This window comes from Schistocerca americana, chromosome 7, assembly GCF_021461395.2.
Source record: "Schistocerca americana isolate TAMUIC-IGC-003095 chromosome 7, iqSchAmer2.1, whole genome shotgun sequence".
NCBI classification, from domain to species: Eukaryota; Metazoa; Arthropoda; class Insecta; order Orthoptera; family Acrididae; genus Schistocerca; species Schistocerca americana.
Window position 1 is genome coordinate 225,155,383 of NC_060125.1, and position 22,528 is coordinate 225,177,910.

The 22,528-nt window shown below is 40.7% G+C and overlaps 1 pseudogene; it reads right to left on the bottom strand.

Annotated features, from left to right (window-relative positions):
* Window positions 1-19,377: 19,377 nt before the first annotated feature.
* On the bottom strand, window positions 19,378-19,495 carry LOC124623237 (annotated as a pseudogene).
* Window positions 19,496-22,528: the final 3,033 nt, after the last annotated feature.

The window sequence follows — 22,528 nt, forward strand, 5'->3', positions numbered from 1 at the left end:
TAGCACGTCATTTTCGTGGTGTAGCAATTTTAATGGCCAGTAGTGTAAGAAGAATCACTATACCACAAAGTATCGTGCCCGGCAGCTGTGGTCGAGCGGTTCTAGGAGCTTCAGTCCGAAACCACGCTGCTGCTACGATCGCAGGTTTGAATCCTGCCTTGGGGATGTATGTATGTGATGTCCTTAGGTTGGTTAGGTTTAAGTAGTTCTAAGTTCTAGGGGACTGATGACCTCAGATGTTAAGTCCCATAGTGCTTAGAACCATTTGAACCATTTTTTGAAAGTATCGTGAAACCTCAGTGGAAACAGCAATTGCACGTGATCCAGAAATTTAACGCTACTCCCAACGCAGGCCGAAGCGGGAGCGATCTCACCGTACTACTGCTGCTGTGGCTGCGGTATCTGGCGGGCGACGGCGTGGCCGTGGAAACCGGCTGTGGCGCCTCGGAAATATTTGGACAACAGACTGCTGTCCGTAAACTTCTCAAACTACGACAATCTGCCCATCAGCAAAGAGCTGACATGGCTCACGTCCTCTCAGAACGAAAAGCCCAAGACGGAAGACCTCAACAGGGAGTCGAGCAAGATCGCTCTTCCCCTCTGTTTTCCCCACCAAAACTTTACCGAGCAAATCACATCCCTAGAAACGCTCAAAATACCCAGTTTCCCAGTGCCGACCGATTTACCGCCTAGGAATCGAACTATTTTCCACAATTCTTCCCTTTCTACCAAAGTTCACGAGTACGCCCAAGCCACCTGGGAAGATCCACAGCTGGAGGCAACAACAATTTTTCCGGAATTTTTACTTCCTAAGGGACTCCTGGCCTGCCCCACTTCAGTTACTCGAAGGCGAAAATTATTGAAATGTAGGCGAGAGCACGCCCAGCAAGCCACTGCTCTGTTTTGTGAACACTTGAGGTTACACTTCTGGATATGCACTGTCAGGCTGCTGGTCAAGCGCTTTCCCCGGTGCCTCGCATATAATGCATTGACGTAAAATCTGACAATTACAAAATCGTGTAATTCTCCCTGTATTACATAGCGAGCGTGACAATGCGTTTCCACAGACATTTCATACACCGTAATCGAGAGTATTATTCCAACAAACAACAACTAGTTATCTACAAAGCGATTGCGCTGCTGTCAGTCGTTTTTATTGACTAAAGTCACGTTAAATGGACTCATATAATGGGCAAGACCGTTGACACCTTACAAATCCATGCGTGTATGTGTTATAGAAAGAGGATACTGGCCACTAAACAACATCCTCTCCATGCTTCCCATGGTACAAGACTCTACAGCGGCAACGAGACGACATAAAATACATTCCATACGAGGGGGGGGGGGGGGGGATAAAAAAAGGGGTGACATTGAAGCACTACTAAGGAACGCCTGAGGAATTCTAACCAAATTTGTCAGGCAAGTAACTTATTATTTGTATAAAAGTACTGTTGAAGTACGATTCCCCACTACCACTATGGGTACGGGTGGGTTGGGAAGTGGTAATATAAAAATGTTCAGAAACTGTTGAATGCTGTAAAAAGCACGAAGTGCAATTTGTCTCTTATTTGTGGTGTTCAGTGTGTCAAGCATTTCGCGATAATGAGCACTACAGCGGGACAATAATTTTGTCAACGTGTTTCAGGACGTACCATCAAACCACACGGCTGAATATCACAGACAAATTTAACATCGTCTCTGGGGTTGTATAATGTAAAACAGCAGAGAATACATCCCACATACATATATGTTCTACAACTCCTCCAAAGTCCCAGCATTAATTTCAGCCACACTTTATACACTTATTACTACCTCCAAAGAAGTACAGTTGTGGTCAGAAACACCAGCTTGGGTGAGGCTGGAGGTGATAACGTGTTGGAAAAAAGTACGGTGGTGGTAAGAACACCAACCTCCCACTGGGGTAGGAATGGAAGTGATGATGGGGTGATGGACAGAGAGGGAGAGGAGGTGTTGGACAGTGAGAGGGAATGAGGAGATTGACAGTGAGAGAGGGGGGGGGGGGGAAGGAGATGGGCAGATAGGGAAGGAGAAGGTGGAAACATAGGGAGAGGACAAGGCAGATGGATATAGAGGGGCAGGAGGATACAGGCAGAAGAAAGGCGGAGGAGATGGATGAGAGAGGGGAGACAAGGACGAGAAATGGGGGAGGAGGAAGGGGACGTGTACTGAGGCAGGAAGGATGGATAGAGAGATTGTGAGGAGGAAGTGGATACAGAGGGGAGAGAGGGAGATGACCAGAGATGACGAGATAGAGAGAGGGGGAGAGGGGGGAAGAGATGGACAGAGACAGGAGGGATGGGGAGTTAGGCAGAGAAAGCAGAGGGGAGGAGGTGGATTAATAGAATATTGGAATGAGTAAATAACGCGTGGTTTCACAGCTAGTAAGTTTATTAAAACCATTTTTTGCAAATATTTGTGTTCCACATGCACTCTAAACCACTGGCTCGATTTCAACCAAACTTGGTACATACATCACTATTGCGGTACCAATCACCTAATTCCCATACGAATGGGGAGTGGGGGAGAAAACGTGGTAACGTAGGTGCATATGAAAGGTGGCTACACTGAGCCACTGCGCCAGAGATTGCGCCAAAGAGTATTATTCAGCCGCCTCCACAGGCAGTGTGTTTGGGGAGAACTCGTAGTAGTCAGTGCTTGTTGAGATGTGCTAGTGAAAAGTGCTGGTTGAGAACTCGTGGTAGAGTGCTTGTCGAGATGTGGCAGTAGTCAGTTCTTGTTGAGATGTGATAGTAATGAGTCGGTGTGGAGATATATTGTAATGATTAGAGTGATTTTCGTCAATATATGAAGGTAAAAGAAAAAAAAATTTCCTTTTCTTTTTATTATCTCAATGTCTTAAATAATGCAGCATTACAGGTTCAGTCAACAAAGCATCTGGCTTGTGTTCTTGTATTAGAGTGTAATTCTGGTTTTCTTGCGCAATTATAGTATTTCTAATTTTTTTTTAATTACTTCAGTATAAATGGTATTTAACATTTCTTGTCTTGTTGAAGAAGAACCGTGCCAGATGTGTACGTTGAGTCACACTCCCACACACAGAACAATTACACTTGTGCTTTGGTTTCGTAGGTTTTATAGTTGCTGGGGACTTGATTAATTAATTGTGTTAATGAAAATTTTCATTTCATTCTTTGTTGTTGTTCTATGCAGTCAGATTGCATAATAATACTAGTCAGGGCCAACCGTTTACGAAACAGCGAAATCGGACATACAGCTACCAAAAAATAAAAATTATTTGCATTTCATTTAATTAAGCCCCCATGCACGTGGCGACCGCTGCTTCGGATCGTCCCTTGGAATTCTTCTGATTGTAAAAATAGTAGACAGTAGTATTGTTGTAGTAATTTGTAGTTTAGTAATTGTAGTTTATATTGCATGTGTAGATTTGGTAATTGGCATTCTTCTAATGGTATTTTTCAAATTTTTTTTTTTTTTTTGTCTTGTCTACGGGTTTGATAATTTAGTGCAATTATTTCAATTGCTCGTTAATCGTGTTTGAGGGAAATATTTCGTGTGAATGGTATTGTTGGAGATAAGGAGTCATTGTGTGTAATTTTCGTACAGTGACGAGTTTTGTATGTTTTGTAAATGATTACGCGATCGATGAAAAGGGCAAAAATGATGAATAGTGAGAATGACGAAATTGTTAACATGGCGAACTCGCCAACACAGGAGAACAGTGTGATGAATAATGAAGTGGAAAACAATTTAATAAGTCGGGAAAATAGTCCGGAACCATTTCAAAATTTTTCTCAATCAGAAAATTCACAGAATCCGAGATTAACGACAGAAGATTCTGGAATAGTATCGAACACAGATAGCTTTATGGCTATGCAGAAGGAAGTTAGTTTTGCGGGAAATGTTAGGGGCGAAAAGAATTTTGAATCATTTAATATGGAGCAGTTGATGGGTGTAATATTAAATTTGGGATCAGAATTAAAAACACGGTTAGACTCACAAATGGGAACAATGGAAAAACGGTTAGACTCACTGGGATCACAAATGGGAACAATGGAAACACGGTTTGGATCTGAATTAAAAACAGAGATTGGAACAATTAAAGCAGAGATGGGAACTTTGGGATCTGAATTAAAAACAGTGGCAACACGTTTAGAAACAGAGATGGAAACAATGGAAACACGGTTAGACTCACGAATAGGGACATGTTTCAAAAACATGAAAGATGAATTAAAGAAAGAAATCAGAGAAGAAGTACAACCGATTTTGAATTCTCATAACAATAGATTAATTGCAGTAGAGATTAGACAAAGGGAACAGGATAGAGAACAGGAAGAAACAGATCGCGTGATAGTACAGAAATTTTCAGAGTTAAATTTACAACGTGCAAAAGATAAGGAAGAAATATTTGAGAGAATCGAGGAATCCGTACCAAATGACAGATTAAATAACCTAACACAACAATATGAACAGTGAACTACCAAATGTGTCAATACTGAAACCCGAGTCACGACACTTACGGAAGACGTAAATAAACAGAAAGAACAAATAGGTGACTTATCGGAAAGAGTTGAGGAGATTTCAGATAAATTGACAAATCTTAGTTTACATGGGGACAGAGATTCGGATGATAGAGCACCATTGCCATTTGCAGAAACCGAAGAGTATCAGAACATAAATAAGCATGTTGAAAATCAGGGAAAATTTAATGAACGCTTGAAAAAGGAATTTGAGGCATTAAAAAAGCAAGTCAAACAAATTGAAGGCGAAGTCGTAGGAAAAGACGGCAAAAGAAATTTAGAATCACAGATACCAGAGGGGTTTGAAGAAAATAATTTGTTTCATTTACGGGATGCAACAAGAGAGCGCCAGGCGCGTGAATTTAACAATAATCGTCATTGGGACTGGGACAGACGCGGTAGGTCTTTGTCGCCACGAGGCGAAAACTTTGACTATAAACACTTTTTGACTGTTCGGAAATTTAAGATCTTCCGCAATTCTAAGAATGACATACATCCATGTGCATGGTTAGATCAATTTATGTACGCACTTCCACCAAATTGGCCACTAAGTCACAAACTGGAATTCATGTGTGGATATTTAGAAAACGATCCGGCGACGCGGATGCGCGCACTCATTAGAGATTGTAATAATCTGAATGATTTTTATCATGCATTTCTATCGGCATATTGGTCCGAAAACACACAAGACAGAGTCAAACATAGTCTTATTATGCAGCGTAATTTCAAACAGTCTGAGTTCCGCACGCCAGCAGAATATTTTGAAGACATGATTCGAAAGAATCAGTTCCTTTCCAACCCTTATAGCCCGACTGAATTAATTCGCGTTTGTTTAACTAAGCTGCCACAATCCATAAGACAAATTGCTTTAGCCGGAAGATGTAAAGACGACATTGAGACTTTTAAGACTTTGTTGCAAGAACTTGAGTATGACAACGACGACGGGACTTCTTCTAACTTTTTCAGTAACAGTATTTACAATAGACTTTCAGAGAAAAGAGATAGTGATCGGAACGGGCGTTATATGGGTAACTTTGAGAATGACAGACGTAACAGACAGGACAATAGATACCAGCCTTATGACAATAACAGACGTTCTAACAGAAATTACACAGACAATTACAATAACGGTAATTCGTACCGGAATGATCAATCATACGGAAACAGTAATCGAAATCATCAAGACAGAAATTATTCATACAATAATAGAAATTCTTACTTCAGAAATAACCAGGGTAGTAGATACAACAATAATTTCAGAAGTAACAGTCGAAATTACACAAGAAGTAGTTATGCAGACAGACAGGAAAACAGAAATTTTAATAACAAACACAACCAAGAATTTGCATCTAACAGACAGGAAGGACCTAATTGGCATCCTCCACGTGACAGAACTTCAGAGAGACAAGTGCAAATAGTAGAAATTGATCCGCGAAATGACGGGAATAATCAAAGACGTGACGCAAACAATCCACAATGACTTGTAGCTTCGGCTTCTGGCAGCAATATAGACGGTTCAGAAAGTAATGACACTACGACTTTACGCTACGTACGTCTGGAAGACATGAGAGACATTTTGCTAGACGAAAAGGAAAATAATGAAGACGCATTTTTACATCCTGTTATTGAAGTATGTGTGGGTAAGAATAAGTTCACGGCAGTCTTAGATTCTGGGAGCCCACTGAATGTCATTAGTGAATCAGTTTTTCGAATATGTGAAAGAACTATTGCCTGTCCTGTGTTACCTGTTTCTAAAACTACAATTCGAGGCGCTATTTCTGGAAAAAGTGTGGAAGTTAAACAACAGACCAACTTAAATTTCATTTGTCAAGGATACGAATTTTCTGCTAATTTTATTATTGTTCCATTACTCAGTACACAAATTATATTAGGTATGGAGTTTCTTAATGCACATAAGGCAATTTTGAACTTTAAAGAAGGAAGTGTGAATTTGACTGTTGCCGGAATGCCGAAATGTTTGAAATTTTTCGAGTGTTTAACAAGATCTGAGTCAGATACAAAATGTTTAAGGTTTCTTACTTCTGATGTTTTCGTTGAGCATTATGACGACGGTGTGTTTAATCATGACAATGACAATAGATACAGAGTCGTGATTGATGATATAATTAATAGCGAAGAATTAATTAATGAAGAGGTTAAGAAAGCTGAAGTGCCAGATGACGTTGCAAGAGAAGAGCTGCACCACATTTTGACTTCACATGCTACAGTATTTAGTCATCACACAGGAACTATACAAGGCTTACAATATTTATTTAAAGTAAAAGAACACACACCATTTCGCGGGAAAACGTACGCTATTCCTTTGGATTACAGAGACAAGGTTAAGAATGAACTTCAGTACATGTTAGATCAGGGCATTATTGAGCCTGCAGTCAGTCCTTATACTAGCCCATTACACGTTGTTCTTAAAAAGGATGGGTCAATTCGTTTGGTTCTGGATTCCAGACAGATAAATAATATCATCATTCCTGAAACTGACCGCCCACAAAATTTAGATGAACTTCTTCAAGATTTCCATGGAATTAAAGTTTTATCCACGATTGATATGCGCGCAAGTTTTTGGCAAATGGAACTCCACCCTGACTGTAGAAAATACACTGCCGTTTTAGCCTTTGGTAACTGTTACCAATTTCGGAAATTACCGTTTGGACTTACTGTATGTTCTGCAGTATTCATTCGTAGCTTAAATGAAATTTTACCTGTTTATCTTCGTGACAATATTACTTCATATGTTGACGATATTCTTATTGCTAAACGTTCTTGGAGTGAGCACAACAAAATTTTGGATTCATTATTACGTATTTTTGCAAGAGTTGGCATTACAGTGAACTTGGAAAAATCTGAATTTGGTCGTTCTCAGGTGAAATTTCTCGGTCACATTATTTCTACAGAAGGTATTCTTCCTGATCCAGAAAAATTAGACGCTATTCGTAACTATGCTGTTCCTACCACAAAACGTGATGTTCGTAGTTTCCTTGGTGTCTGTAATTTTCTTAGACGCTTTGTTAGATTGGACGATTTGGCCACACCTCGTTTATGTGAACTATCCGGAAAGAATTCTAATTGGTGTTGGGATGAGGAAGCTCGGTCATAATTTGAACAGCTTCGTGATGCTTTAGTTGCTGCTCCACTTCTTTCACATCTGGATTTATCTAAAGATTTTTGTTTGGCGACGGACTCATCATACAAGGGCCTAGGGGCACACTTATTTCAAGAGATAGAAGAAGACGGCGTTGTAGTCCAGAAAACTATTGCATTTGGAAGTCGTGTTCTCTCTAAATCAGAAAAGAATTATTCGATTACGGAACTTGTAGCTTTGGCTGTTGTTTGGGCTTTTACAAAATTTCGGACATTTTTGTTTGACAGACATACTAAGGTTTACACCGATCATCGAGCTCTGGAATTTCTTCTGTCAACAAAATTAACTCATGGCAGATTGTCAAGATGGGCGCCGTACCTACAGGAATTTGACTTTAGTATTGTTTACATACAGGGTTCTTCAAATATTGTTGCTGATGCTTTATCACGTGCACCAATGGGTTTGAAACAAAGTGCTGAAGAGGACTGCATAGAAAACAATTACTGTTTGATGTATATTCAAGGTGTTGCGTTTGAGAACTTTATTTCGTCTTCGCTCCAGGACATCGCTAAGGAGCAAAATAAGGATCCAATCTGGAAGGACATTCAAGGAGAAGTGGAGGAGAATGGAAAGCGTAGAGATTAGACAGCATTATTTAGTTCGCAATGACATTCTTTTTAAACGAAAATCGGTTGACAACTCTGTTTGGTTAGTTTGTATTCCTGATGAGTGGGTTAATAAGCTGATTTGGTATACGCATTTCAGTTATGCACACTTTGGTCCCAGAAAATGCTTTCATAAATTACGGGAAAATTGCTACTTCAGTAATATGGAAAAACGTATTCGATCTGTTCTGGCCAAATGCAAATTATGTCAAAAGGCTAAGCCGCCAACAATTTCTCACAGAGCACCGTTGTTTCCTATCATTCCAGCGAAATTAAAGGACATGGCTGCAGTTGATTTGTTCGGTCCAGTGGTTCGGTCTACTAATGGTTTTGCGTACATTTTCGTAGCAGTGGAACTGACGTCAAAATATGTGTGTCTTACACCTTTACGCAAAGCAACAGCTCGTTCAGTATCTAATGCTTTCATCAAACAGTTTCTTAAAGAAGTGGCTCATGTTGATAAGGTTATATCAGATAATGGATCACAGTTTCGCTCTAAAATTTGGCTTCGTACTCTACGGTGTCGTAAAATTAAACCAATTTTCATTTCACTTTTTCACCCTCAATCTAACGCTTCAGAGAGATGGATGGAGGAAATAAATAAATTGTGTCGTCTTTATTGTCATCAGAATCACAGAACGTGGGATCAGTATCTTCATATTTTTCAAAACATTCTGAATGAACTTCCTAATGACTCAACTTCTTTACCGCCAATACTGATATTAAAAAACAAAGCACCGACAAATCGCATATCTGAAATCGTTCCTTTTCCGCCTTCACGGAAACTGCGGCATTCTGAAGTTGAGAAACTGGCTCTGCAAAATATTGTGTCTGCGGCTGCTAGAAGAGAGAAATCAGCTAAACGTCCTGGTCGTTTAAAAACCTTGTCAGTTAGTCAAAAGGTGTTAATTAAGTCTCATCGTTTGTCTCACAAAGGAAAAGGCTTGTGTCGGAAATTTTTTCTGCTTTATAACGGTCCATATAGAATTCGCAAAATTATTCATGAAAACACTGTTGAAGTAGAAACTCTTAAATCTCGATGCTCTAAGGGAATACATCACATATCGAACGTAAAATTTTTGTGGAATGACATACTTTTGAGAAACTAACAGCTAGATGTAAACATGCAGAGAATACAAGGATACCGCGCTGCGTTTTGGCGGCGGCACATACCCAAAGCAACAGTCAAGTCTGCGCGCCGCACAAGGCAGTCGTTGACCGCAAACAATTGCTTCCTACGTCACGCGCCTACAGCTGATCGAGCGTTCAGTGCGAATGCACTGACAGCCGTAAACAAATACACAGTCTAATTTCTCCGATTAAATTCAGTATAAAGCTATAGTGACTTGATGAATTATGTTATTAACATTCAGTATTTTTCAGGATACGGTTCTATGAAATATTTAAGAACTTCAGGTAAATTCTGTGTGTCTCCGACGTTAAGAGGACTTGCTATCGAGAAAATTTCAGAAAGAATGTAATTTCCAAGAAGAAACTAATAAACTAAAAAGGTAACTATTAATTGAGTTTATTTTTTCAGGTAACATATTTCCACTTAGGTACGTACTTTAGACGTAATTTGCTGCTCGCGATTACGTGATTCATATTTTGTGCTAAATTTCATGTTCTATGAATTTACTTGTGAAGCGACGTGCTTACATACATTTGCTGATTTTTGTCAATGTTTTATTAATGAACAGGGTTGTTATTTGTATATATTATGCATCGCTTGGCTGCACTGCTTTTTCACTGATGTCATATTTTTCTATTATGTGCCTGCTGTGCTTATTTATTTAAATTATAATTGTAACCTGATTAATTGTGCTGACTGTGATTATGTATGTAAGTTATACTTTGTGATTTATCTGCTTGTGCCTTCATGTTTACTTATTAAGATGACATATGAACATTTATTTGCTTATGCTGATATGATGCTAATGACCTGTTTATTACGTAAGATATATGTTTACTGCTATGCGTATGGATTGCATATTTACACATTTCTGTTTTGTTGTCATAACTACTCTTTAATTTGGTATATAGAAATGCTGATATACTGTGTACAAACATAGAGTTTAGGTCACACTGTTGTATTAATTATAGATTGTTCGCTTGGCAGAGCCTCGTTGTAAGAATTGTGCTGCATCCACTTGTTGACATTCTGTTCTCTGCTGGTATATTTACTCGCTATTGCATGTTTTGCTTACGCTCAGTGCCTTATATTTTAAGATAAGAAACTGAACTGCTATAATTCGACGAACGACATTAGTACAAGAAACTTCATAGAAGTCACATGAGCTGGAGGTTTTATGAAAGCTGTATAAATGTATGCTAATAGGAAGGAAGCTAACGACATGACATACCAAAACTAGGTTTAGACCATTAACAATTATTACACTGCATTTTTCGTGAGCAATTGAAATAGGAAGTGACACTTGACACAAGAAATATTCCACATGTTTGCTTCTGTTTGCCATAATTCTTGAAGTGGTGTACACACTGTGAAATATTATGATCATTCACACTCCGTAATCGTACTTAATTACTGAGAGTTATTCGAACTAAGTCTGTTAGAGGTCATGTATGCATTTCTTTTGTTTATAATTCATAATGAGTAGAAGATTTGGGTCAGATGGATTACACAGAGGTTGTGTGTTGACAATGTGTCTTCAGATTGTATGGGATGATGAGGTTTGCATTAGGATTTTATCTGTACTTGTTCGAGGAGACTGACTAGAGGAAAGAGTTGTTATGGAAGTGAAATGATATTGGTAATAAGGTTTATATGTATCTACGTATTGAAGAGGTATTATTGAGGTATTATTGAGATTATGTGAAGTTGATGATTATTGGAGTTTTTGTGGACAAGAGGTATGGTAAATGATATTGATGATAAGATTTATATTATGAAACGTCACGTCCCCTTTGAACAATTATACAAGACTGTGCTTAACCTGACACACAATATTTTTAGCGCAACGCAATCTGACTTTCAGAAATCCCTACAAAAGAATGGCTCTGACTAACATTAACCTATGCATTTCACAAATCGCTTACCTCACAAAAATCTTGGTTACTCGAACTACTACAATACAGCGAGCGCCACTACTGCCAGTTAAATAAAAGATTCAAACTACTGAAGGCACTAACTACTGATAGGCATGGTTAGCAAATGAAAGATTTTAATAGAGAACAACCAATGTATTTACCTCAATAGTCATAATATACATAGCAGTTCATGATAAATTTCAAAACTCCGCCATCTCTCTCCCCACATCTACCACTGCTGGTGGCTCACCTCCAACTGCGCAACGCTACGCGCTGTTCACATCCAGCTGCCTAACACTACAATGGCGAGTATTACAACAACGCAAAGCAACCACAGACTGCTACGTAGCGTTGCCAATAAGAAAACATAAACAGCCTACTTACAATATGTATCGACGTAAGAGGTATTATTGAAGTATTGAGATTATGTGATGCTGATGATTATTGGAGTTTTGGTGTATAAGAGGTAAAGTAAGTGAGGAGCATTTTTTTTTGTTGGTCTATATGGAACAAGGAGGATGAAGATAGCAGACTAGAACACTAAAGTGGAAGGAAGATTGTCTACACACACTTTGTTAAATCACTAAGCAGTATATACTTTTTTTTGGAGAGAGGAAGTAATTGCATATCTTGGCTCACTGACAGTTGTTCAGCAACCGTACATTTTGATCTGGCTTGGCAAACATTGGTTTTGAAATGATGACTATGACGTTGACTAACTGTTATTGACTGTTATACATTGCTGCCACTACTACTTGATACACAAGATGAACATCAAATTTTGACAGAATTGCATTTACACAGTTAACACTATTCAATTACACAGTAGTACTTAATGTGGATGAAAGATGAGTGAGTGTGTTTTGTGTGTTTTCCTTTCCTAATCCTACCCACCTATCTCCTAAATATTATTTTATTTGTTTGTAGTGGCTTGCACTGACACCCATAAATATTATAGGTTTACTGATATTTGTGTATTTGTAATAGTTAATATGACAATTATCTGACATCATTTGTGTGTTTGTTATGATTTGTATGTTTAGTGTAAAAGCATTTGTATGTGGATTCAAACTATTGTTCATGCATGAACTGTCTGATTAGTGATGGTGAATATTATGAACTGTTACCTGCACTTGTTCAACATTGATGTGTGACACTTAGAAATGTTTAATTTCTGCTGATGAACTGTGTGATCAGTGATAGTGAATATTATGGACTGTTACTTGTACTTTTTCTACATGATTGGTGCCACTAGGACATGTTTCATTTCTGCTAATAAACTCTGATGAACAGTGTGATCAGTGATAGTGAATATTATGGACTGTTACTTGTACTTTTTCTACATGATTTGTGCCATTAGGACATGTTTAATTTCTGCTTATAAACTCTGATGTACTGTGTGATCAGTGATAGTGAATATCATGGACTGTTACTTGTACTTTTTCTACATGATTGGTGCCACTAGGACATGTTTAATTTCTGCTTATAAACTCTGATGAACTGTGTGATCAGTGATAGTGAATATTATGGGCTGTTACTTGTACTTTTTCTACATGATTGGTGCCACTAGGACATGTTTAATTTCTGCTTATAAACTCTGATGAACAGTGTGATCAGTGATAGTGAATATTATGGACTGTTACTTGTACTTTTTCTACATGATTGGTGCCACTAGGACATGTTTAATTTCTGCTTATAAACTCTGATGAACAGTGTGATCAGTGATAGTGAATATTATGGACTGCTCTCTGCACCTACTCAACATTGCTGGGTGCCACTGATGGACTGCTTGTACTGAAATGATGTCACTTGTTGCTGTCTGCACCTGTTCAACATTGCTGGGTGGCACTAATGGAACTGCTTCTGCTGAGAAATGTGACTTGTTGCTGTGTGTACCTCTTCAACATTGCTGGGTGCCACAGATTGAACTGCTTCTACTGAAATAATGTCACTTGTTGCTGTCTGCACCTGCTCAACATTGCTGGGTGCCACTAATGGAACTGCTTCTGCTGAATGATGTCACTTGTTGGTGTCTGCACCTGTTGACCATTGCTGGGTGCTACTGCTGGAACTAATTATTGAAAGCATTTTATGTGAACATTTGTATAAACTGATTTTTTGTGTATTGTGTAAACTATTATGTAAAGTCACATGTATAAAAGAAGTTGTATTGATTACTGTATTTTATATATTAGGTTATTGAAAGGTCAGTGCAAAGCCAAAATTTTATCTAATTATGTGATATTTAGGTATTAATATTATCTTTTATTTTTGTCTGTATTTTTGTGGACGAATTTGGTGGTATTTTCACCACCAATGCTGGCAAAAATACCATCAAATTCTGGCCCGTGGAGGAGGGGCATATGAAAGGTGGCTACACTGAGCCACTGCGCCAGAGATTGCGCCAAAGAGTATTATTCAGCCGCCTCCACAGGCAGTGTGTTTGGGGAGCACTCGTAGTAGTCAGTGCTTGTTGAGATGTGCTAGTGAAAAGTGCTGGTTGAGAACTCGTGGTAGAGTGCTTGTCGAGATGTGGCAGTAGTCAGTTCTTGTTGAGATGTGATAGTAATGAGTCGGTGTGGAGATATATTGTAATGATTAGAGTGATTTTCGTCAATATATGACGGTAAAAGAAAAAAATTTTTCCTTTTCTTTTTATTATCTCAATGTCTTAAATAATGCAGCATTACAGGTTCAGTCAACAAAGCATCTGGCTTGTGTTCTTGTATTAGAGTGTAATTCTGGTTTTCTTGCGCAATTATAGTATTTCTAATTTTTTTTTTTAATTACTTCAGTATAAATGGTATTTAACATTTCTTGTCTTGTTGAAGAAGAACCGTGCCAGATGTGTACGTTGAGTCACACTCCCACACACAGAACAATTACACCTGTGCTTTGGTTTCGTAGGTTTTATAGTTGCTGGGGACTTAATTAATTAATTGTGTTGACGAAAATTTTCATTTCATTCTTTGTTGTTGTTCTATGCAGTCACATTGCGTAATAATACTAGTCAGGGCCAACCGTTTACGAAACAGCGTAATCGGACATACAGCTACGAAAAATAAAAATTATTTTCAAAAATAATAATTAAGCCCCCATGCACATAGCTCAAGAACGTGTGGAGCTATTACAACCAAATTTTATATGTACATGAGTCATCACTAACACAGTAATTTGTATCAAAACACTGTTGCGGTAATATATCCCTTCCACCTCTCCGATGGAAGGGGACGGCGTAGGGTGAGGAGATATGGCGTGTAAGAATATTCAATAACTATCGTTCCTAGTATCGAAACCACAGTTTTCCGGGATGCTAGGCTCACTGGTGACAGTTCCAAAGAGTGAGCAGTTCTGAAAATGACCATGATATATCAGCATATTTCTGTAACATCTGACGGAATTTCTACCAAAACTGATAACCATATCATTTGCCATCCGAAAAAAATTGCTGTGACAGTATGATACTCCAAGCACCTTCAACGCTGAGGGTTTGGGGTGAAAAGGCGTGACATGAAAGCATAACTCAGAAACGCCTGAAGAAATTTCAACAAAATTTTATATAGGCTTTACACGGTTCATTATTTGTACAAAAATATTCTGGGAATAAGGTACCCCTCCTACCCTGAAGGGGTGATGAAATGTATTCTCCTTTGGAGCCGGCCGGTGTGGCCGAGCGGTTCTAGGCGCTTCAGTCTAGAGCTGCGCGACCGCCTCGGGCATGGACGTGTATGATGTCCTTATTTTAGTTAGGTTTAAGTACTAAGTTCTAGGGGACTGATGACCTTAGATATTAAGTCCCATAGTGCTCAGAGCCATTTGAACCATTTTTTTTTCCTCTTTTGGCTGGGATCAAATACTTAACATGAGTTATCTGCTTCGTAGAGCTAATTTGTTCCTGCTGCTATAGAAAAGAAATAAGCAGAAGTCCTGCTATAACAAAAGACTGACTAAGTGGGTAGTAACGCCCAAATTAATTCGTGCAACACGTGATTTTGAGATTCAGCTTAGTTTATTTCTATGTTGAAGTCATTTCAGCAATAGTAGTACAACAGTATAAAGTTGGCACAGTGAATCTCCTTAGGAATCCATTACATATACAACTGAGATCGGCCCAGAGTCCACCTCGAAACTTTGAGCAAAACGTGGTAGCCCCACAGTGGTTCCGCATGGGCCTGATAAACATTTTGCTGCAATGACGTGATTATCAAAAACAGAAAGGTAAGAAATACAATGAAGTTTGACATATTAGAACAGTAAATTACATTGTATGAATCATTTAATAAAATATTACATAGTATGTGAATTTTTTACAGATCAGCCCCATTCACAATGAAAATGCTGAGATATGTAAATACAGCAATACATGTTACATTGTAGTGAATTATTTGTAAAATATCGAATATAATTTCTTCCTAGCATGTTTGCTAACTTTAATACAACTGTACTTCATTTTAGTAATAAGGAGACTAGCAGACAGGATAATGCTTTGTAACTAGATGGTAAGACTCAGATTTTAATTTTATTCTGTTCATTATCTCCAAATAGTCCTCAGCTCGTGGTCTTGCGGTAGCATTCTCGCTTCCCGCGCACGGGGTCCCGGGTTCGATTCCCAGCGGGGTATTTTACCTGCCTCAAGATGACTGCGTTGTTGTGTTGTCTTCATTACCATCATTCATCCCCATTTTACTGTCGGATTGAAGGCAATGGCAAACCACCTATGCTAGGACCTTGCCTAGTCGTTCCCTACTCTCCTCGTAGTATGGGACCTCATCATCACCACCTCCAAATAATACCAGGTTTAACATATGTGTCATAGACAATGATTTTAATTGTATTTTAGTGATTTTTAGAAAACAGTGTGATTTCAAACATTCCTACTAATTACAGTGTCTCTCTGAGGTATAAGAAATACATTTTTCATGTTTATTTCGTCATAGTGGTTCCCAAAGTGTAATATTACTTGCAGTGCCTATATTTGCCTATGCGTAGGACTGCTGTTGACATTTCATTAGCTTTTCAATTAATTAATATGAGTGAGAATCTGCTAGTAAGAAACGTTAAAAAAGCGGAAAGGTCCTAGCTGTTACGTTTCTGTGGGCATGAAGGGATGAGATGTAAAAATTTTCGAAAACAAAATGTTGATATTTGTTTCCTGTATACTTGGAATACTGTAGCAAGTATGAACAACTGTTTGTCTCTGATTTGTTGTTCAGGGAGTTAACCAGAGGGCCAGAACTAGCACCGAAGTGAACCAGTAATTTTGTCAGCTTGTTTCGGTGTCCTAGATCATGTCCTACGGCTGCATACCGCAGATACATTTAACGTCCTCCCTGGAGTAGCGTGGTGCAAAACAGCGGAGAATCATTCGTCAACGGCAGTCCTTTTTTTCAACACGAGAATCAGTTAATGAAGCTGCTAAGTTTTTGTGAATACACTACTGGCCATTAAAATTGCTACACCACGAAGATGTCCTACAGACGTGAAATTTTACCGACAGGAAGAAGATGCTGTGCTATGCATTCACAAAAGGTTGGCGCCGGTGGCGACACCTACAGCGTGCTGACACGACGAAAGTTTCCAACCGATTTCTCATACATAAACAGCAGTTGACCGGCGTTGCCTGGTGAAACGTTGCCGTGATGCCTCGTGTAAGGAGGAGAAATGCCTACCATCACGTTTCCGACTTTGATAAAGGTCGGATTGTTGCCTATCGCGATTGCGGTTTATGGTATCGCGACATTGCTGCTCGCGTTGGTCGAGATCCAATGACTCTTAGCAGGATATGGAATCGGTGGGTTCAGGAGGGTAATACGGAACGCCGTGCTGGATCCCAACGGTCTCGTATCACTAGCAGTCGAGATGACAGGCATCTTATTCGCATGGCTGTAACGGATCGTGCAGCCACGTCTCGATCCCTGAGTCAACAGATGGGAACGTTTGCAAGACAACAATCATCTGCACGAACAGTTCGACGACGTTTGCAGCAGCATGGACTATCAGCTCGGAGACCATGGCTGCGGGTACCCTTGACGCTGCATCAGAAACAGGAGCACCTGCGATGGTGTACTCAACGACGAACCTGGGTGCACGAATGGCAAAACGTCTTTTTTTCTGTTTACAGCATCATGATGGTCGCATCCGTGTTTGGCGACATCGCGTGTTTTCGTCATCGCCATACTGACGTACCACCCGGCGTGATGGTATGGGGTGCCATTGGTTACACGTGTCGGACACCTGTTGTTCGCATTAACGGCACTTTGAACAGTGGACGTTACATTTCAGATGTGTTACGACCGGTGGCTCTGCCCTTCATTCGATCCCTGCGAAACCCTACATTTCACGACCGCATCTTGCAGGTCCTGTACGGGCCTTTCTGGATACAGAAAATGTTCGACTGCTGCCCTGGCCAGCACATTCTCCAGATCTCTCACCAATTGAAAACGTCTGGTCAATGGTGGCCGAGCAACTGGCTCGTCACAATTCGCAAGTCACTACTCTTGATGAACTGTGGTATCGTGTTGAAGCTGCATGGGCAGCTGTACCTGGTTCAAATGGTTCAAATGGCTCTGAGCACTATGGGACTCAACTGCTGAGGTCATTAGTCCCCTAGAACTTAGAACTAGTTAAACCTAACTAACCTAAGGACATCACAAACATCCATGCCCGAGGCAGGATTCGAACCTGCGACCGTAGCGGTCTTGCGGTTCCAGACTGCAGCGCCTTTAACCGCACGGCCACTTCGGCCGGCAGCTGTACCTGTACACGCCATCCTAGCTCTGTTTGACTCAATGTCCAGGCGTATCAAGGCCGTTATTACGGCCAGAGGTGGTTGTTCTGGGTACTGATTCCTCAGAATCTATGCACCCAAACTGCGTGAAAATGTAATCACATGTCAGTTCTGGTACAATATATTTGTCCAATGAATACCCGTTTATCATCTGCATTTCTTCTTGGTGTAGCAATTTTAATGGCCAGTAGTGTATCTAAAGGGCGACAAAAAAGTTTCAGTTCGAAAACCGTAGAGACCGTAGTGGGTGTGCCAATAGGCAAAATAGCCTTGAGTATTGAGGCAATCATCCTAGCGACGCACCAAGCTGAAAATACCCGTTTGGTAAAACAAAGGACCGAAGACGAAATAATCGCGTGGGGAAGGATTAGGACTACAGAGCGGGTGCTCGGGTATTTTCCACTTGCGTTGGCGTAACTTCTGCGTTACGACAGTTGCGATATGGAGACGTGCGTTGCCATGTGGCAGCATCTCCCCTTGGCGCACCATTTTCGATAGGCATGCTCCCCCATATACATTCTTTATTCTTCGATTCACCTCCACCGCTATTTTTCCTCCAGCAGCCAAGAGAAGAATAACAACACGTTGGTCCATGCTGCGTTTGGTAATAATGTCGCCATAGTTCATGTTTACCCATTTACCGCAGGCACGTCGGAATGACACGAATACACAACTAATCCCTCACCTATACGTCGCCGCTTATAAACTAGCATCGGAATCGCGCTAGGCTGCTTATACACCGGAGCAACGCCCTCAAACGGAAACTTACATAACTTGGAGATGAAGAATTCGTGGTAGATCAAATACGTCCGTCCGTAGAAGGAGTAAAGCATGGTGTAGTACTCAACCTTCAAAGAATGTTTTACGACAATGAGCTCATTTGTTTTTAGGATAGTGTTCGTTAAACTGAAATAAAGTTACATTCAAAGGTCCTCGAATTTTTATTTAAACCCAGACTCATGTGAAAAACATTTTTTTTTTAAAGAGAGACTGAATGTAAGTGAAAGTGAAGAAATGTGATGAAGTACTTACCCTATTAAAAACTAAACTCCTTCTGAACAGGCCTTGGAATGCCCAACGGCACCGACCGGCCGCCGTGTCATCCTCAGACCACAGGCGTCTTTAGATGCGGATATGGAGGGGCATGTGGTCAGCACACCGCTCTCCCGGTCGTATGTCAGTTTATGAGACTGGAGCTGCTGATTCTCAATCAAGTAGCTCCTCAGTTTGCCTCACAAGGGCTGAGGACACCCCGCTTGCCAACAGCACTCGGAAGACCGGATGGTCACCCATCCAAGTGCTAGTCCAGCCCGACAGCGCTTACCTTCGGTGATCTGAAGGAAACCTGTGTTACCACTGCGGCATGGCCGTTGGCACTTACCCTATTACAAAAGTAAAAAGTGTTTGTTTCATTTCCACACCTACATAGGAGAAAATTGCCCAAGATTTTGTGCATGTTTCTTACCCAGACAGAATTACAATTTGGCTCAGATTTCAGAAGAAACAGCAAAGTGAAGCTAACTACCAATGAAATATGTTACAGATGTGTGTGAAATACATGGTGTCGAAAAAGTATACAAACACCGCGAGGACTGATTGCTTGAACATACCTGTAATGGCGGAAGCTGAGCCAAGCATGGAGGTTGCGCTGTTGTATTTGTGCAGTGGCCACGAACGGCACCTACCCAATGTCCTCAATACAAGTGTGAATCCTGGTCAGAGCAGTGTTCTGTGTAGTTGTGAGTGCATTACGTCGGAGCTCAGTGCAAATTGTTGGTATTCGTGTGGTGGGTGCTTCTGTAGCGAAGATAGACAGTCTTTGGTTTTTCAGGAAGCACCATACCGAAAATTTATACCAAAAATGGAAAGCGAAAAGACATCATCCGTTGCGTCACAACCTGAACGAAAATGTGTGTTGAGTGATTGTGACAGACGGTCATAGAAGACGATTGTTTTGAAAAATAAGAGGACGACAGCTGAAAAAGTCAGTGTAGAACTGAAAGTCGCACTCGCGAACATCGTCAGCACCAGAACAAAACGAAGGGAGCTCCATAAGCTGAGAACTGCAGGCGAGTTGTTGACGCAAATGCGATTAACAGGAGAAGAGAGTTCTGAAACCATGGAACGCGGACAGTGGAGCAGTGGATGAAAGTTATTGATCCGATGAGTCTCATTTTTCACTTTCTCCAACTTCTGGCCGAGTTTACTTCCTAAGAGAGAAACATGTAAGTGATGATTTGAGAAGCGATATCCTGGTATTCCGTGGTCCCACAGTTACTCTTCAAGCTCGCATACTGCCAAGGATTACGTAGCCATTTTGACTAGTCAGGACCATCTCATGATACGACGTCTGTCCCCCAGTGGTGATGCTATATTACACTACTAGCCATTAAAATTGTTACACCAAGAAGAAATGCAGATGATAAACAGGTATTCATTGGACAAATAAATTATACTAGAACTGACATGTGATTACATTTTCACGCAATTTGGGTGCATAGATCCTGAGAAATCAGTACCCAGAACAACCACCTCTGGCCGAAATAACGGCCTTGATAGGCCTGGGCATTGAGTCAAACAGATCTTGGGTGGCGTGTACAGGTACAGCTGCCCATGCAGCTTCAACACGATACTACAGTTCATCGAGAGTAGTGACTGGCGTATTGTGACGAGCCAGTTGCTCGCCCACCATTCATCAGACGTTTTCAGTTGGTGAGAGATCTGGAAAATGTGCTGGCCAGGGCAACAGTCTAACATTTTCTGAATCCAGAAAGGCCCGTACAGGACCTGCAACTTGCGGTCGTGCATTATCCTCTGAAATGTAGGGTTTCGCAGGGATCGAATGAAGAGTAAAGTCACGGTTCGTAACACATCTGAAATGTAACGTCCACTGTTCAAAGTGCCGTCAATGCGAACAAGAGGTGACCGAGACGTGTAACCAATGGCACCCCATACCATAATGCCAGGTGATGACGAAAACACGCTTTCAATGTGCGTTCACTGCGATGTCGCCAAACACGAATGCGACCATCATGATGCTGTAAACAGAACCTGGATTCATCCGAAAAAAATGACGTTTACCATTCGTAGGTTCGTCGTTGAGTACACCATCGCAGGCGCTCCTGTCTGTGATGCAGTGTCAAGGGTAACCGCAGCCATAGTCTCCGACGTGATAGTCCATGCTGCTGCAAACGTCGTCGAACTGTTCGTGCAGATGGCTTTTGTCTTGCAAACGGCCCCATCTGGTGACTCAGGGATCGAGACGTGGCTGCACGATCCGTTACAGCCATGCGGATAAGATGCCTGTCATCTCGACTGCTAGTGATACGAGGCCGTTGGGATCCAGCACGGCGTTCCGTATTACCCTCCTGAACCCACCGATTCTATATTCTGCTAACAGTCATGGGATCTCGACCAACGCGAGCAGCAATGTCGCGATACGATAAACTGTAATCGCGATAGGCTACAATCCGACCTTTATTAAAGTCGGAAACGTGATGGTACGCATTTCTCCTCCTTACACGAGGTATCACAACAACGTTTCACCAGTTGGTCAACTGCCGTTTTTTTTTTTTTTTTTTTTTTTTTTTTTTTTTTTTTTTTTTTTTTTTTTTTTTTTGAGAAATCGGTTGGAAACTTTCCTCATGTCAGCACATTGTAGGTGTCGCCATCGGCGCCAACCTCATTTAAATTACGCGTCTGTAGCACGTCATCTTCGTGGTGTAGCAATTTTAATGGCCAGTAGTGTAAATGGTGTAGGCTCTGGCAGTCAACCCTGAATGTAAGTAAATGTAACATATTGCTCATATACAGCAGAAGAAATCTACTACTGTAGAACTACACCATTGATGACAAACTGCTGGAAAGATTATCCACCGTGAAATATCTAACACAATCTATACGCAGCGGCGGGCAGCGGCCACAAGTGGAATCGCAGCATAAAACGAATAGTAGGAAAAGCAGATGCCAGACTGAGATTTATAAAAAGAATCTAAAGGAAATATAATTCATCCACGAAAAATGTGGCTTATAAGGCAATTATTCCACCGACTGAGTATTGTTCATTAACCAGGGACCCTTACCACGTAGGATTGACAGAGGAGAGACAGAGAGAGAGAGAGAGAGAGAGAGAGACGGAGAGAGAGAGAGAGAAACCAACGGAGAGCAGCGCATTTCGTCAGGGGATTGTTCAGTCTGCGTGAGAGCGCTACAACAAAATCCAGTGGCAGACGCTATAAAAGAGACGTTATGCATAACGGAGATATTTAGTATTGAAACTTCGAGAGATTGCTTTTTCGGGAAGAGTCGGAAATATATTACTTCCTCCTGTGTATGCCTTGCGAAATGACCACCACAAGAAAATTGGAGAAAATAGAGCTAATACACAGGCTCACCAATAATCATTCGC